The following is a 7,091-nucleotide window of genomic DNA, read 5'->3' on the forward strand; positions in this document are numbered from 1 at the left end:
TATCCTATCTAATAATAGACAAACATGGTAATTGACCATACCTTTGCTACGCCTCCCATTGGCTAATCAGCATGATATGCAAATTAATCACCAACAAAGATGGTGGCTAATTTGCATACTGCAGGCAGGGCAGGACAGCACCATCCTGCCTTCCCTGCTGCCATCCAGGCCTGCTATCTGCGACCTGGGTCAGCAGGCGTCCCGTGTGCGACCCGACCCAGGGCGGCGGGGCGGGACAGCATGGCCCCTCTTTCACCTCAGCTTCCTCATCACAGCTCCCTTGGGCGCCTAAGCCTTTAGTTAGACATCCCCCGAGGGCTCCCTGGCTGCCAGAAGGATGTCTGACTGCAAGCTTTGGCCTGATCCCCCAGGGAGTGGGCCTAAGTCGACAGGTGGATATCCCCCAAGGGGTCCTGGACTGCAAATGGGCGCAGGCAGGGCTGAGGGATCCCCCTCCGCGAGTGCACACATTTTTGTGCACCAGCCCTCTAGTCCTATCTAATAATAGACAAATAGGATAATTGACTGTACCTTTGATATGCCTCCCATTGGCTAATCAGCGTAATATGCAAATTAACCGCTGACAAAGATGGCGGTTAATTTGCATACATAGGCTCCAAGCAGCGGAGCGAAGACTGAAGGTGACCTGGAGCTGCGAAGACGGAAGACCGAGGGCGGCTCCGGCCAGGGCCTCGAAGACAGAGGACAGAAGGCGGCTCTGGCCAGAGTGAAGGCCTGGGTCCCGGGTGCCAGAGGAAAACTGGTGCCGGCAGCCAGGAGAAGGGAAGGCCTATTGTATGAATCTCTTTGTGCAACAGGCCTCTAGTAATAATAATAAAAGGCTAATATGCAAATTGACTGAACGGCAGAATGGCCGGTTGCTATGATACGCACTGGCCACCAGGGGGCAGACGCTCAATGCAGGAGCTGCCCCCTGGTGGTCAGAACACTTCTATATGGGGAGTGCAACTCAGCCAGAAGCTGGCTCATGGCTGGCCAGTGTAGAGGTGGTGGCAGGAGCCTCTCCCACCTCCGTGGCAGCACTAAGAATGTCCAACTAATGGTTTAGGCCCGATCCCTTGGGGGCCTAAGCCTTTAGTTGGACATCCCTCGAGGGCTCTCTGGCTGCCAGAAGGATGTCTGACTGCAAGCTTTGGCCTGATCCCCCAGGGAGTGGGCCTAAGTCGACAGGTGGATATCCCCCAAGGGGTCCTGGACTGCAAATGGGCGCAGGCAGGGCTGAGGGATCCCCCTCCGCGAGTGCACACATTTTTGTGCACCAGCCCTCTAGTCCTATCTAATAATAGACAAATAGGATAATTGACTGTACCTTTGATATGCCTCCCATTGGCTAATCAGCGTAATATGCAAATTAACCGCTGACAAAGATGGCGGTTAATTTGCATACATAGGCTCCAAGCAGCGGAGCGAAGACTGAAGGTGACCTGGAGCTGCGAAGACGGAAGACCGAGGGCGGCTCCGGCCAGGGCCTCGAAGACAGAGGACAGAAGGCGGCTCTGGCCAGAGTGAAGGCCTGGGTCCCGGGTGCCAGAGGAAAACTGGTGCCGGCAGCCAGGAGAAGGGAAGGCCTATTGTATGAATCTCTTTGTGCAACAGGCCTCTAGTAATAATAATAAAAGGCTAATATGCAAATTGTATCTCACTATCTACACAAACTCTGGTCACTGGGGACACCGTGGCATTGGGCTCACCATCCCACCCAGCCCATCACAGGGGCTTGTGCCCTGTGATCTCCTACAGATGGTGGAGTGTCTGACATAAGATGGGTTTGCTGTTAGAAGTGCTCTGTGTTGGCTGTGCCCTCATCTTGCACAGGCCTGTCTGTCAGTAGCATTGAGTTACCTGGTATTATCCTGGTTCATGACTGGTTCGCTCAGCAGGGGGCTGATTGCAGCTTCAGGCCACTTGTCTGGGACGTGTCCTGGGTGACATGGAAGAATGCTCACCTCAGATGAATATATGAAGTGGGTTGTGTGCATTGATGACTAACATTACATTGAAGATCACAGGGGCATGGAGTGCCTTTCTGAGGAAAGGGGCCATGTAGGGACAGTGTATACCAGTCTGAAGACAGAGAAATGTGAGCTTATTTTTTAAATATATTATTAGTCATTTCTGAGAGTAAGGGAGAGAGAGATAGAAACATCAATTATGAGAGAGAATCATGGATCAGCTGGGCATGTGCCTTGACTGGGAATTGAACCATGAACTCCTGGTTCATAGGTCAACTCTCAACCAGGGAGCCACACAAGCTGGGCCAGAGAGTGTGAGCTTAAACCCAAGGGCACTGATATCAGTGTTGTTTCCCTTTGAAGAAAATGTGTCCCCATCAGGGACAGTGAGGATAGTCAGGCTGATCTGCTCATGGAGAAGGTCCTGTAGGGAACTGGTGAAGAGAATCTCTAGTGACTGCTCATCACTCACCTGCAAACACAGTGCTCCTTCTAGTTCCTGGTCCCAGCAATGATCTGAGAACTTAGAGATTGAAAGAACAAGACATGTTTTTCCCTGGGACCAGAAAACATGGAGAGGCTAGGAAAATATCCATCACAATAGGAAGTTTGACAGTGCCCCTCTCCACCTGCCCAAGAGTAGAGAAGTGTGACCTGCTGGTGTGAGCGTCCTCTGGTGGTCTTAGTCTCTCTGCAGGGAGGTTTGTGTCAGGGCTCACACTGACTTCCCCTCACTGTGCCTCTTGTACAGTAATACATGGCCATGTCCTCAGATGTCAGCTTGGTCATTTTAAGAGAGACTGTGCTGGTAGGGTTGTCCCTGGAGATCGTGAATCTTCCTTGAACTGCTGGAGCATACCACTGATCCTTTCCAGTTGGTTTATTCACTTTTGCTACCCACTGCAGCCCCTTCCCTGGAGCCTGGTGGACCCAGTGCATTCCATAATCAGTGATGGTGAATCCGGAGGCTTTGCAGGAGAGGCTCAGAGACCCCCCGGGCGGCATCACGCCTCCCCCAGACTCCACCAGCTGAACTTGGCACAGGCCATCTGCAAACAGAGAAGGAGACTGAGAACTGCCCCAGGTCACCCAGTCCCCAGGAGCCTGATGCACAGGGACGCACCTTTGACAGCGAGGAGAAGGGCAGCCCAGATGAGCGTAGACCCCATGGTGTGGACACTGAGGACCTCACACAGGAGGCTCCTCTCCAGGGTTTGCAGAGACCCAGCCTGGCAGGCTTTCATGAGCAGGGGAGGCGCCCCATTTGCATGTCTTTCCCTGAGGACCTGTCTGAGCTGCCAGGGGGCTCCTCCCTCCCTGTGGTCACATGGGGAGGGAGGATGGACCAGGGTGCCTGGGCCAGGACTCAAGGGCACACGGATGGTCTGCACATTCTAGAAGCTTGTCTGTGAATAGTGGTAGACACACTCTGCCAGGACAGAAAATGGGAATTTTAAGGTTCTCCAGTGCAGGTTGCACATAAAACCCCCAGGAGACACCCTGGGACAGGATTGTGGAGATGACAGTGCCTCCTAGTGGTTGTTCTGAGCCTCACGGTCTGAGGACATGTGTCTGAACCAGCTTCCTGAGACAAGGCAGGCATGTCTGCCATGGGGAAGCCTTCCCTGGCATTTCTGAAAGAGTGGCAGCCCCAGTCCTGCTACTTGTACGCAGGTGGTTCTCTGCAAGGACTCCCTGGGCCTCAGGCAGCAGCCTCGGGGGAGAACCTGAGGAACATAACCCTCCGCAGTCCAGGCCTCTAGTGCCAGGTCCTCAGCTTGCATGTGGGAGGTGCTGTTACGTGGCCTGGTGTGCAATCAGCATCCTGGACTGTCCACCATGAGGAACAGCAGTGCCCGTTTAGCTCAGGAAACATGTTTTCTGATATTTGTGGGGGACCGTCCCTGACTGTGGGCAGTGCAGCTGCAGGGAGCGGTGAGCACAGGGGACCAACTTACCATGGACAGAGGACAGTTCCCTGTCCAGGAAACGAACCCCTTAAATGCAGTTCCTGAGACCCCGTGCTTATGAATTCTGGGACTGTGCTCAAAATCATACGAGTAAGTCGCAGTGGAGAGGACAGCGCAGCCCTCCTCACTCTGGGAGACGAGGAAGTGGGCCCACCTCTTCAGGGAGTGATTTTCATCCATTCCTTTTAGCCTTTAAAAGGTTATTTCCTCCGTTTTTCCATGAACAAATTCTTGAGTGCAAAGTCTTACCACCTGGGTGGTCAATAATCTTGTTGGATGATTAAGTCATAAACTCTAACTCCTGGATGCAGCTCCTCAAAGAGCCTCCAAGAGCAGCTCAAAGAGAACACGCTGGGCCTTTGGTGAGAACCTGGACATGGGGGCTGGCCTGGCCCAGGGCAAAAGAGGGGAGAGCACCTGACATCCAGAGCAGGTGAGGCTGTTCTCCTCGGGGCCTGCGGTCCCTTGGTGTTTATAGATGTGCCGGGTCCGACCTGGATAGAGGGGGAAGTTGTGTCTGAATGAAGACCGGTACACACTGTTGAGCACAGAGAAGGAAATACACCAGGTGTGCCTATGTGTATGTGGGTTGTGTGGGTTACTCAGGTGATCTCATTCCCAGGAAGGAAGAAGTTAGTCTACTGGGGAAATGAGCTGTGACGCTGAGAAAATTAGCAACTGTGGAGGGACACTGATCACAATGGAGTGATAGTGGTAGACCCTGTGGGAAAAATCAGATGTGGTCACATAAGAAAATAGAGGTCAACCCTTCTGCTCTGAGCTGCTGAGGCCCCGCCCCCTGCACAGAGCCTGTGGTGTCACATCTGTCTTCTCTCCCCTGGGATCCAGGTTGAGAGCTGGGAGGGTGAAGCATGAGTGGCCAACTCTTTGGAACCATGGCATCCCTTTCCCTGGCACCTGTCAACATCTTCCAAGCTGGTGCTGATGAAGAGAGAGCAGAGACAGCTCGTCTGTCTTCCTTTATTGGCCCATCGATATGCAAGACTTGGGATAGAGCACCTTGGGACCCAAAGGCATGGACACAATCCTGGGAAATAGTGGAGGGGATGCATCTCTTATGGTGACCAATGATGCTGCAACTATCCTAAAAAACATCGGTGTTGATAATCCAGCAGCTGAAGTGTTAGTTGATATGTCAAGGGTTTGGGATGATGAAGCAGGAGATGATACTACCTCTGTTCCTATTTTAGCAGCAGAATGACCAACAGAAGCAGAATATTTAATTTAAAAAAAACTCATCTTCAGACCATCATTGCAGGTTGGAGAGAAGCCACAAAGGCAGCAAGACAGGCTCTGTTCAATTCAACAGTTGATCATGGTTCTGATGAAGATAAATCCTGCCAAGATTTAGTGAACATTGCAGGAGCAACATTATCCTTAAAACTTCTTACTCATCACAAAGATCACTCTACAAAGTTAGTTGTAGAAGCTGTTCTCTGATTGAAGGACTCTGGTAATCTGGAGGCAATTCATGTCATCAAGAAGCTAGGAGGAAGTCTGGTGGATTCCTATTTAGATAAAAGCTTTCTGTTGGATAAAAAAATTGGAGTTAATCAACCAAAAGGAATTGAAAATGCTAAAATTCTCATTGCAAATACTGGTATGAATACAGACAAAGTAAAGATATTTGGTTCCCATATAAAGGTTAATTCTACAGCAAAGGTTGCTAAAATAAAACAATCAGAAAAGGAAAAAAAATTAAGGAGAAAGTTGAACGTATTTTTAAGCATGGGATAAATTGTGTTACTAACAGGCAATAAATTTCTAATTATCCTGAGCTGCTTTTTGGGGCTGCTGGGATATGGCTATTGAACATGTAGAATGCCTGGCTCTTGTCACAGGTGGTGAAATTGCATCTATCTTTGACCTCCCAGAAATAGTGAAGCTTGGAAGTTGCAAGCACATTGAGGAAGTCATGATTGGAGAAGACACGCTCATTCATGTTTCTGGGGTAGCCCTTGGTGAAGCTTACATTATTGTTCTTCATGGTGCCACTCAGCACATTTTAGCTGAAGCAGAATGATCTTTGCATGATGCCCTTTGTGTTCTTGCACACACTGTGAAAGCTTCTAGAACAGTTTATGGAGGAGGCTGTTCTGAGCTGCTGATGCCTCATGCTGTGTGACAGCTTCCAATAAACACCAGGTAAAGAAGCTATTACAATGGATTCTTAGGCTCAAGCACTGAGAATGTTGCTTACTGTTATAGCTGACAACACAGGTTGTGACAGTGCAGATCTGTTGGCACAGCTTTGAGCTGCCCATTGTGAAGGCAATACAACTGCTGGACTGGATATGAAGGAAGGTGCTATAGGTGATGGCAATGCTGGGCATCACAGACAGTGTCCAAGTGAAGTGGCAGGTTCTTCTGAGTACAGCTGAAGCAGCAGAGGAGACGCTGCATGTGGATGACATCATCAAAGCAGTACCAAGGAAACGTGTCCTGATCACCACCCTTGTTAAGCTTTCCTATATGCCATTAGGCTCTGGACCAGTTCATAGCAACGTTGTCTGAAGGATTTCAACTTCTTTTTTTTTAAAAAAATGTAAAAGAGTGCTCCTATTTCTATTCTTTTTAAAATATATTTTATTGATTTATTGACAGAGAGGAAGGGAGAGGTATAGAGAGTTAGAAATATCGATGAGAGAGAAACATCAATCAACTGCCTCATGCACACCCCCTACTGGGGATGTTCCCACAACCAAGGTACATGCCCTTGACTGGATTGGAACCTGGGACCCTTCAGGCCACAGGCTGACTCTCTGTCCACTGAGCCAAATCAGTTAGGGCAGGACTTCAGCTTCTTAAAAAGACTGTGGAATCAAAGTTTATCTATGGACCTGATATCGTAAGTTTAGACATTTAGCTGACCTTTTACTTTAACATGGGTCTAATTTATTTGCTGTTCATTTTCCATAAAATTCAGCTGTTTTAAAAGTTCATTACTCATACTGTGCATCAAAATAAAACTTTGAACAATTAATACAAGAAAATAGGGGTCAAAATATAAATGAGATGCCTTTGACAGTCACCAGTAATGAACACACCAAGGTGAACCAACCCTCACAACTGGAGGAAGAATTAAAAGCCTAGGAGGTTCATGTTCAGGAGATGGGAAGTTCCCTGT

The 7,091-nt window shown here is 49.4% G+C and overlaps 1 pseudogene; it reads left to right on the forward strand.

The window, feature by feature from the left end:
• The first annotated feature begins 4,839 nt into the window (after positions 1-4,839).
• On the forward strand, positions 4,840-6,426 carry LOC102250602 (annotated as a pseudogene).
• The last annotated feature ends 665 nt before the right edge of the window (positions 6,427-7,091 follow it).

Source organism: Myotis brandtii, unplaced genomic scaffold (assembly GCF_000412655.1).
Source record: "Myotis brandtii unplaced genomic scaffold, ASM41265v1 scaffold1595, whole genome shotgun sequence".
In the NCBI taxonomy this organism is placed as follows: domain Eukaryota; kingdom Metazoa; phylum Chordata; class Mammalia; order Chiroptera; family Vespertilionidae; genus Myotis; species Myotis brandtii.